Consider the following 6,934-nt stretch of genomic DNA (forward strand, 5'->3'; position numbering starts at 1 on the left):
TTACCAGGGTAAAACATCGCTGGCATCGTTGCTTTTGGTGTCAAACACGACGATACACACCGGTCTGACGACCAAATAAAGTTCTGAACTTTGTTCAATGACCAGCGATATCACAGCAGGATCCTGATCGCTGCTGCGTGTCAAACTAAACGATATCGCTAGCCAGGACGCTGCAACGTCACGGATCGCTAGCGATATCGTTTAGTGTGAAGGTACCTTAAGAGTCAGCATTTTAAGTTGAGAGGCGGATGCGCTTATCAGTTATAATTCCACCAGCGACACTAAATACTTGCTCTGACAAAACACTAGTGGCAGGGCATGCCAGGACCTCCAAGGCATACAGAGCCAGTTCATGCCTCGTGTCCAGCTTGGATACCCAATAATTATAAGGCACAGAAGAATCACGGAGGACATTGGTATGGTCAGCAAGGTACTCTCTCAGCATCTTCCAAAACTTTGCACTCCTTGTGAGAGTACCCCAAGCCTCAGGGCCTGTGCGATGGGAGGGTCTGAGAAAACTCTCCCAGAACTTTTCCAGTGTTCCCCTGCCTCTGCTGGATTGGAGTTGTGTCTCTCTTGCCTGTACTCCTTGGTGGTCCAACTAACTGTGACCTCTGCTGCCAGCACTTTCAGATGGGAATTTTTTTAATAATTCCACAACAAGGGCCCTCTGGTACTGCACCATTTAGTACACCTGTCTGCCTCTGGAATAAGAGATAGATAGTTCTCCTTGTAGCGTGGATGTAGAAGTGTCACCAACCAGTAATGACTGTCACCCAAAATTTTGAGAACGCGAGTGTCACAGGAAAGGAAGCGTAACATATACTCAGCCATGCATGCTAGACTGCTAACAGGCAAGACTTCTGTGTCCTCACAAAGACCATGCTCTCCTTCTCCTCTTCCTCCATGTCCTCAGGCCATCCACGCCAAACAGAAGGTATGACAGTTGTGCTTGTAGTACCGTATATAGCACATGTTCTTCCTCTTCCTCGTTGTCACCCAATCCATGTTGGGATGAGATGAGGCTGGTCTGTGTGTAATCACCCTGTATGGTTCCTTACTCCTTCTCATCAATCTCCGCCTGCAATGCATCCTCTTTGATTGTGAGCAGAGAGCATTTCAGAACACAGAGAAGTGGGATGGTGATGCTAAATATGGTGTCATCGCCGCTCACCATCTTGGTGGAGTCCTCAAAGTTTTGGAGGATGGTACATATGTCTGATATCCATGTCCACTCCTGAGATCTTATGTGTGGAGTCTGAACTGAATACCGACAGCCCTGTTGATGCTGATAGTCAACAACTGCCCTCTTCTGCTCACAAATCCTTTCCAACATCTGCAGTGTAGAGTTCCAATGCTTGGGGACATCACACAACAGTCGGTGAACCGGAAACTGCAAACGCTGCTGAAGCACGGTAAGGGTGGTGGAAGCTGTAGCTGACTTTCTAAAATGGGCATACAGGCGGCGTACTTTGACAAGCAGATCTGATAGCTCCGGGTAGCTTTTGAGAAACCGTTGAAAAATGAGGTTAAACACCCTGGGCCAGGCATGGTACATGTGTGAGCTCACCTCGCCACAGAGCCGCCACCAGACCCCGGCCATTGTTACACACGACCATGCCTGGCTGTAGGTTCAGTGGTGTCAGCCACAGATCTGTCTGCTCTTTCAGAGCTGTCCACAACTTTTCAGCATTGTGCAGTTTGTCACTTAAGCATATTAGCTTCAGCACAGCCTGTTGTCACTTGGCTGAGGCAGTGCAGAAGTGCTTCCAGCTTGTGACTGATGTGGTTATTTTGGAGATGAAGGTTGAAGAGGAGGAGGAGGTGCAGGAGCTGTAGACTGTGGGGGCAACCTTGATTGATGTAGGGCCTGCAATCCTCGGCATCGGGAGGACGTGCTCCATCCCAAGGTCCGACTGGGTCCCGGCTTCCACTATGTTAACCCAGTGTGCCGTCAGCAAGATGTACTGTCCCTGCCCAGAAGCACTTGTCCATGTGTCCGTGGTTAAGTGGACTTTCCCAGTAACAGCAATGTTGAGAGCACAGCTAATGTTGTGGGACATGTGCTTGTGTAATGCGTGGACGGCACACCGGGAGAAATAGTGGCGGCTGGGGACCGAGTACCTTGGGATGGCCGCTGCCATCAGGTTGCGGAAAGCTTCTATCTCCATGAGCCTTAAAGGCAACATTTCGAGTGCAGGCTGACAAGAAATGTGTGAATTTAGTACTGTGGCCTGTGGGGCATTGGCAGCGTATTTGTGCTTGTGTTCCAAGGACTGGGGTATGGACAACTGAGCGCTGCGCTGGGACAAGGACGTGAACATGCTTGATGATGGTGCTAATTGAGTGTGCAACGACAGGTGCAGGGCAGGAGGCATCTTTGCATGCACCATGGACAGGGGATTGGCTTGCACGCACAACAGTGAAAGAAGCAGTGGTGTCACCTGCAGACACTGTTCCTGGACCCTGGGGTTTGGCCCACAAAGTCGGGTGCTTTGCTGCCATGTGCCTGATCATGCTGGTGGTCATCAGGCTGGTAGTTCTGCTACCCCTGCGGATGCAGGCATTGCAGGTGGTGCAAATGGCCTGTTTGGGGTTATCGGCAGAGTTCTTAAAAACATCCAGACTCGGGAAGACCTAACAGTTGTATTGCCAACTTCCGTGGTTTTGGTGTTACGGGGAATTGCCCGCCTTCTGTCTGCAGCCACCACACTGCTTCTTCATGCCTGTTGGAGTGCTAAGCCTACCTCCCCCTGTGTGCTGCTGTCCTTGCTCTGCATGTCCTTGTGCCAGGTTGGGTCAGTTACTATATCATGCATAAGGAAGGAAATGAAGGTGGAACTCACTGTCCCATAAAATCCACTTTATTACGGCACCTTAAAACATCCAGGACAGGAGAGTCGCATGTGGAGCTGAAAGGACGACGATCTTTTCACGCAAATGCGCTTCTACGGATCCCGTAAAAGCGCATTTGCGTGAAACAATCATCATCACTCCAGCGAAATTTTACAGTACCAGAAAAATGGCAGAATTTTCTGTGCACTCACATGTGATCACAGTGACAGCCAAATCCTTGTTTAAAATAGCTATATTTTAGCGCTGTACTATGGAAAGGATCTGGCTGTATTCTGCAGTGCTAATGGAGCGCCCCCACACCGCCGCAGGGCCGAGGGGTACCCGGAGCCGGGCTTCTGGGTCTCAGTCTCGGGGTTGTCACGGTGGCTAGACCCGGTCCGTGGCCCTGTCCGTCAGTGGGGGACGTCCGGTGTAATCGGTGGTAGTAATGGTAGCGATGTAGCGGTGCAGTTGTGGGGTGTAAGTCGCGGTAAATAACGAGGACACCAGGTTGCAGTCTCTTTACCTCTTTACTGGAGATCTCTGAGTCCTCAGTCCAGAATACGGTTCACCAGGCTACGCAAGTCCGGCCGGTCCAATGGCACCTCCAGAGTTCTCCTCTCAGGTGGAAATCTGTGCCTTCCTACTTAGCGCTATGTGTTGTAGTCCTTCCCTGCTGTGCTCTCGGAAAGTGACCCCACAACGGTTGTGTCTGTTTCTTAAGTTCCCTCACAACTCGATTTGATGTTCCTCTGTAATCCACCCCTTCCCTGTATTCAGGTTGGAATGGCACCCGTTTGTCAGGTAGGCCTGGAGTTCTTCCGGGACCCTAGAGACGCCCCTCTCCCGCAATTGCCCCCCAAGACTTCATAGGTGATATGTGGTAGACAGCCCGCCTGAGACCGACTGTCCTGCCGCTGTTTGGAGTATGGCTTGAAGCTGTATTCTAATCCACTCCCTCGGCGTTCCGGCCACCGGTATTGCGCCTCAGCAAGGTGCTGCCTCTTTCAGCACAACCCCTGCTGGTATTCTCCTTCTGCTTGATCTCGTTTCTCACTCAGCACAATCTGTCTCGCTTCTAGTCCTTTCTTGAGTCCCGCCGCTTCCAGGAGCCTGCGCGGACCCGTTACGTTCTTTCAATGCCAAGCCTCTGCCAGGATCCCACCCCTGGCAGAGACCCTACAGTCTCTCCCTTCACAACACCCCCTGCCACAGGGTGTTGCTCCGTTCAATCCCGTCAGCGTTCTCTCCAACTTCCTGCCTGACCCCCAGTTTACCCACTATGGTGGGGAGTGGCCTAATGAATAGCACCCTTAGCTCCCCCCGGAGGCCCAGCTGTGAAACATATTGGTGTCTGTGATACCTGATTGGAGGAACTCCTTCGGTGCCATCGAACGTACCATGGCTCCCCTTAGCGGCGAAGCCACAGCACTGCAACGACCAGGACTCTGGGGCGCTGCACTCCCCCCTGGTTAAACACAGTACTCCGGGACTGGGAAGAAAAACAACAATACAGATTAGCAAAAAGACATACAATTTTGTTGAGTGTAAAACAATAAGCATACTTGAACAGGCTTCCCTTTATGGGAGGTGAGGACACTTTTAACGTTACAAACATGGTCAACATTATAAATTACAGGCTATGCATAACTCCTGTTACCCAACCGGGTATTCTTAGTGCAAATTCTGGAACAATAAATTAACATTGCCTTTAAGAAACATACACTCTTAGTTTACCAAAGGCCTTCCTATAATCACATTACAGGGTAAGGTAACTTCACATTCTCCTACTTTGAACCTGCAGGACCGCCTGTCCCTATGGCACCAGACCTACTGCCTCTCCTTTCTTTTACAGGACCGCCCCGTTCAGCCAGGGCCTACTGCCTTTCGCTACTATACATAGTATAGACATAACATTCCTTTCTTTTTAGAGAACTCTGAGCCAGCTCTACTCGGCTCCTTTAAGGACTCACTCTCTAACCCCTACGGGTTCGCTTTCTGTCCTTAGTAACAAAGTAACTTTCTATGGGGACGCAGGGTTGACCTTCTATCCTCACCTTCATCATTACTTCCTTACTTTCAGCTATGCAGATCTCTATCTCTACCCCTACGGGCTCTCTGCATCCTTTTCTTTCTGCAAAACATTATTTAGATTTCACATTTCAACAAATTCAACACATATAACTTTTCATGTAAAACAGTTACATTTCTTTTCAAAGCATCATCATGGCATTACTGCTCTGCAACAGTATCTTTCTCAAGTTCAATTCTTCACATCCCCTTTAAGAGGGGACCAAGTCTTTCTGAGGTAGCTCGTCTCCTCAGCCTACCAGTCCATGCAAAGGTCCCGGTATGGTATCTTCGCAAAGTGTCTTTAACTAGAACCAGTAGAAAAGGTATCTTCACAAAGTGTCTTTGGCTCAAACCAATAAGGCAAATATCTTCGCAAAGTGTCTTTGGCTAAAACCAGTAGGGAGCACCCTTAAGAAGGTGCAAACTATTTACAAAGGAAGTTCGAATCATGCACAGTCCATGATTTCTGCAGTTCTTTAAACTTGTGCAAAATTTTAGGAAAACTCAGAACAAACACAGGGATCCCGGGTCAACAAAGGGATCCATTAACCCTGGGCGGGTTTAGCAACTTAAAGGAATAAAAGACAAACAGTAACTATTTACATTTTTCAGTCAGCAATAGTACTTTACCGTTGGGAGGTGGCAGAGGGTCTCCTTTCTGGCCTCACCAAGCCAACAGACCGCTCTGGGGAGCCAGGGCGCCGTTCCGGTCCCAGTAGTGCCAGAATCCCCCGCTGGGAGATCCTCTTGGTCGGTAAGCGTATGCGTCCCCCCGGGGCACGGTGAGGTCGAGCTTCTTGTGGTTCCGCGGGACCGGGCTCTGCTGTCTTCCCCTTCAGGTCACTCTCTTCCGGTACGCCAGCAGCAGCCTGGAAGGCAGCGCACCGCTGCACGCCCCGTGCCATCCAGCCAGCCTCCCCCGTAGCCCTCCTCCATCGGCTATACATCACCGCATCACCCGGCTTCAGGTCGCGGTCGAGTCTCTCGGGACCAGGTTCCACCTCCTCCCGATCCACGTGGACCTGCACCGGCTCTCCAATCTCTTGTATGACCCCTCTCCCTTGCTGGGGATGGAAGGCCACCACAACACCCCAGTGCGAGGGCGGGATCTCGGGGACACCAACCAAGTCCACTTGTTCTGCAGGCTGGGGCCGGCTCCGCCACTCTGCCATAAGGCGCTGTAAGTGCTCCGCATCCGGCATGATCTTCAGACCCGGTGCAGGTGGGGTGCTTTCAGCCGGGACCGGGTAAGGAGCAATGGGAGACAGCTTAATCTCGGTGGGTTGGCCCACCCGGGTGAGCACGCGGGCATCGGCCCTCAGTCGGCGGGCCAGCTGGCGGGCCTCGGCCGCAGCCACACGTTCCTCCGATAACGGCGTCGGAGGTCGGCCCATTGGGGACTCGGTAAGGGTCAGACCTCCCAGCAGCGGTGCCTCGGAGCCTATCTCGGATGCCGCGGCCTCAGACTGGGCCGACTCAGCTCCGCGTGGTGCTTCTGGTGCCGCCATTTCTTGCTCTTTTCCCGCGTCTTCTTCCCGCGGTCTCTTCCGTGGGCGGCCCCATCCCCATGGTCTCCACCCTCCGACCAAGATCAGGAGGCGTACCTCAGCTGTTGACGGGCACGTCCTCAGGACACAGAAATACTTAGACTGGGCGGCCATTACTGTTCGCGCTCTCCAGCTCGTCTACGCCCACTCCACGCCCCTCTTCTCTTCCTGCGCTCTCCTCAGCGCTGCAATGGCGGCGGATTTTGGCGGCAACTGGCACAGCACACAGTCTTGCAATAAAGTACAGTCTAAGCACAACAAATCACAGTCTCTAGGCACACATGACCTGATTCTTCAGGCTTAAGTAGATCCTGTTCGTGACGCCAAGTTGGAGCGCCCCCACACCGCCGCAGGGCCGAGGGGTACCCGGAGCCGGGCCTCTGGGTCTCAGTCTCGGGGTTGTCACGGTGGCTAGACCCGGTCCGTGGCCCTGTCCGTCAGTGGGGGACGTCCGGTGTAATCGGTGGTAGTAATGGTAG

This window comes from Ranitomeya variabilis, chromosome 4, assembly GCF_051348905.1.
Source record: "Ranitomeya variabilis isolate aRanVar5 chromosome 4, aRanVar5.hap1, whole genome shotgun sequence".
Classification (NCBI taxonomy): domain Eukaryota; kingdom Metazoa; phylum Chordata; class Amphibia; order Anura; family Dendrobatidae; genus Ranitomeya; species Ranitomeya variabilis.